The sequence below is a fragment of the Bos indicus x Bos taurus genome, chromosome 17, assembly GCF_003369695.1.
Source record: "Bos indicus x Bos taurus breed Angus x Brahman F1 hybrid chromosome 17, Bos_hybrid_MaternalHap_v2.0, whole genome shotgun sequence".
Lineage (NCBI taxonomy): Eukaryota > Metazoa > Chordata > Mammalia > Artiodactyla > Bovidae > Bos > Bos indicus x Bos taurus.
Genome location: NC_040092.1, coordinates 9,878,402 through 9,882,807, shown reverse-complemented (window position 1 = coordinate 9,882,807; position 4,406 = coordinate 9,878,402).

Sequence of the window (4,406 nt, the reverse complement as noted above, 5' to 3'; positions counted from 1 at the left end):
GGTGGCTCTGGGGGTTCTTTGCTTCTCCTGCCTGGTTAGATGGGTACATGCATTTCCTGAGTACCAGCTGCACACAGGGAACTGGCTGAAAAACCTCCCTGCCCTCGCCTTGTGTTGAGTTCCATGAGGTCCCCAGCCTCTTCCACACTCATCTCAGAAGCCAGAACCTGGTACCTTTAACTGAAAGGGAGACTGGGGCATATACAGATGTAGCTGAATGCACCGCTGCCCCAAACAGTCAAGTTCTGTAAGGAAAGGAGACTGGATACGGCTTGTGCAAGCCCTGGAACGGGGTCTGCCTCACTTCCCACCTCCCTGGAGCTTTCACACTGGTTGGGGAGACCGACAGGAGTTAATCACATCCATATGTGATTACAAATTGTGATCCTGCTTTTAAGGAAAAATGCGGGGACCTTCGGTGGGGTAGAATAAGGAGGTCTGGACTACTCTCCCGGGAGGTCAGGAGAGGCTTTCCTGAGGAAGTGATAACACGGTTTTTGCCCAGGAGGAAATCCCAGAGTGTGTGAAGAGACAGATGTAGAATCAGCCTTCATTCTCTCCGCCGAGCGAGAAGCAGGATAGTGTTGGGTCCTGGATTTATTATGCTCATTGTGTGACTTTGGGCCAGCCACATCCCCTCTCTGAACCTCAGTTTCCTCATGTGCATTAAGGGGATAATAAAGTCCACTGTAAATGATCTTGGGGTATTGCAGTGCCCACCTCCAGAGGCCTCGAAATAGTGCAAGGTGGCATTACTAAACAGGATCCATTGTAATCACTGTTATTAATTTCTATAATTGAAGGCTTAAAGAAGTCTGAAGGAGAAGTTTGTGGGCAGAAGTTGCCCAGAATCTTTTGATAGGCTTGAGGCATAATCTGATTGGTGTGTGGGATGGACCCATGGACTCCAAGCCAGGGGTTCTCAAACTTGAGTTTGCGCATCAGGAGTACCTGGAGGGTTTATTAGGCACCCCCATCCCAATGATTCAGATCCAGTGTTTGGGACAGACTTTGTGAATTTGCATCTCTCACAAGCTACCAGGGGATGCTGATGCTTTCAGGACCTCAATGGGAATAACACAACTGAACATCCCAGACACACGGGACGTAGCTAGTGGAGGCTGTGGGCTGCAGGCTGGAAGCGGGAGGTAAGTAGACACTCCCCTGCCTTTCTGTAGCCACTGAGAGAGGATCCGTGTTATCAGATCCATTAGAGGATGGTGGGCTACCCCCCACCCCGGCTCCACCCCCTAGAGGCTTGGGTAATCCCCAAATCCCCAGAGCCAGAGGGGCTGGGAGCTCCAAATTCACTGGAATAATCCAATTCGGAGACTAAGCCCTTGGCTTTGTGCCCTGGTGGGCAGATCTGCAGCCTTGCCTGCTCCTGTACCTAGCTCTGCCCAGAGACTCCAGATCCACACTGTTTCAGAAATCCAATGGCCCAGAGCCACTTGTAGAAAGAGCGTGTCTGGGGGGCATCCCTGTCAGCTGACAGGGATGAGCCCTTGAGGGCACCACAGGGAGAAAATAGAGTTAGGGTGTCAACTGAGGGCACCACAGGGAGAAAATAGAGTTAGGGTGTCAACTGAGGACACTGTCCTCAGTTCTGTGGTTTGCTAGAGTCACAGACACAGCGGCTATGATAAACGGACTTGAGAAGGTGTCAGACCACTGTTCAGAGGAGCCCTCATGCCCAGGACCAGGGGAAGCCCAGAGGCGGGGCTTCTGCCTCCTCCAGTGCTGAAACCCCTTGAACTTGTTGTATATCTAGGCATTCCTAATAAGATCATTTGAAGAAGAGGTTCTCTTCCTTTCCAAGAACCGAGGCTCACTTTCCTAGATGAACCCTATCCCAGGCAGGAACTCTTTCTATATGTTCTTCCCAGGCAGGTTTGTCATCTTAGAAGAGTTCTCATTGTCTGTGAGGTCTGAAACTGAGCCTGGATTTGCCTCCTTGGACCTGTAAAGTCCAATACATTCACTCATTCAAGCATGCATTCAACTGATTTTTATTGAGCACCTAGTCTGCACCAGGTCCTCTGCCTGAGTCCCTGTCTCCTAGAAGCTCAGACTCTAGTAGAGGAAACGAATAAGAAGGCAGACAAGGCTAATGTACTGGTAGAAGTGCTATTTACCAGCTTACTTATGAGGTTAGCCTAGGAGGAGTGAGTGTACTAGAATCTACCCACCAATCTGGTGGGGTGGAAGGGACAGGTGTGCTAGGACCTGAAGAATCAGCTGTGCCCAGTCAGAGGAATTGAGGTGAGGAGTGGAGTGTTTCTAGTTAAGGGAACAGCAGAAGCAAAGGCCCAGGGATAAGAGAGAGTGTGGCTTCTTCGGGAAATGAAGCAGAATTCCACTTGGCTGGTGTACAGGGCTGGAGGAAGGAGCAGAGATGATGCTGGTCAGAGAGGAAAGGCCTGATCCCACCCAGACCTTGGAGGGTGGAGCTTGATTGGGACAGGGCTCAGGGGGGACTTATGAGGGGCAGCATCCTTGTGTGAGCCAGGCCCACGGCAACAGAATACCTGGTGCTTAGCTTAGAAAGGGCCCATATTTAACAGATAGGTCCAGAGCATGGAACAAATTCACAGGGCAGCTCGGGGGCAGCCAGAGGCTGCCAGGAAGTATCCTTATAGCAGCATGGTTGAGAGTCTGGTTCTGACCAAAAGACGGAGAAAAACAGGCATCCCGTGCCCTTAATAGAAGAACACACCCCTTGGGGGTGTTGCTGAGAGGAAAGAACCCTAGCCGGAGCCGAGCTGAGCCGGAGTGTGCCTCTAGCTCCAGCAGGCAAGTGGCATGAAATTCGGAGTACGGAAAAACACGTTGAGACATACCGTGAGTATTCCGTCAGCAAAATTCAGACCTGGGAAGCTTCACAGGTCAAAGGGCTCAAAAGCTTCAACATATAAATGACAAGAAAAAGAAAGGGATGGACGGAGGACTTGTAGATGAAAAGAGACTTAAAAAGTGTCAAGTTTTTGGTTTTTTTAAGTGGGCCTAAATAAATGACAGTTTTAGAGATGTGCACTTGAGTTGGAAAAAAAAAACATAAATAGAAGAGAATTATTCTTGTAAAAGTCTGAATAGTGGTTCCTTTTAGGAAGAGAGAGAGGGAGGGGACTGTGATCGAGCTTCCTTGGTGGGTCAGACAGTGAAGAATCCGCCTGCAATGCAGGAGATGTGGGTTCAATCCCTAGGTGGGGAAGATCCCTCGGAAAAGGAAATGGCAACCCACTCCAGTATTCTTGCCTGGGAAATTCCATGGGCAGAGGAGCCTAGAGGGGTCCTAGCAGAGTCCATGGGGTCGCAAAGATTCGGACACAATTGCCCAATTAACACACTTAGCGAGAGAGAGGGAAGGGACTGTGATTGGGACAACGCACAGAGAGGGGCTTCTGGGGAGTCTGACAAACTTCTGTTTTTTCAAAAATACTTATTTATTTATTTGGTTGCTCTGGGTCCTAGCTGCAGCATGAGGGATCTAGTTCCCTGACCAGGGATCAAACCCGGACACGCATTGGGCACAAGGAGTCTCAGCCACGGACCACCAGAGAAGTCTGCAAAGTTCTATTTCTTGATCCATATGGTAGTTACAAGGTTGTTTGTCTCTCACTTAGTTGTACATTTATGCCAGGGTATTTTTCAGTTTTTCTTATTTTACGATAAAAGTTTGGTGTTTTTTTTTAAGTATGAGCTCAGAAGTCAGCCACTAGTTTTCAAATCTCAGCTCTGCCACTTACAAGCTGTGTCATTTTGGGTAAGTTATAAGATCCTCTGGGGATTTCCCCGGTGGTCCAGTGGTTAAGAATGAATCTGAATAAATTAAAAAAAAAAAAAGAATAAATTTGCACTTCCACTGCAGGGGACATGGGTTCCATCCCTGATGAGGGAACTAAGATCCCACAGGCCTCAAGATGTGGCTGAAAAAAAAACCCACGCTGGGCCACAGTTTCCTCATCTGCAAAATGGGGATGATGTTACAGTGTTGTTCTGAAGATAAAACACGCTACTGTACTCGAAGCCCTTGGAACAGTGCCTGGCACACAGGAAGTCTGGTACATGTTTATGCTATTTTTGTTACTATTGTGTTGTTATTCCTTTTTCCCCTATCCCTCTCTCCCATGTGTCTTCATGCCTCCGTGATTCCCTCTCAAGGAAAGGGGAATGGAGAACTAGCCTTGGCATGCCTTAATGGCTGTGGCTGAACCTCTCGTTGACAGTGACAAGCTAATCACAGCGGAAGTCTGGGATCTGGCTCTATGACCAGGCAGTGACAGTCTGCATGGTGTGGACCTGCGAAGCGGTCCTGATGCTCTTGGCTGTGCTTGCGGCTTAGGCTGAGGGGCCAGGATATCCCTTCACCCCTCTGGAGGTATCTGCCACCTGCTCCCATGATCTTG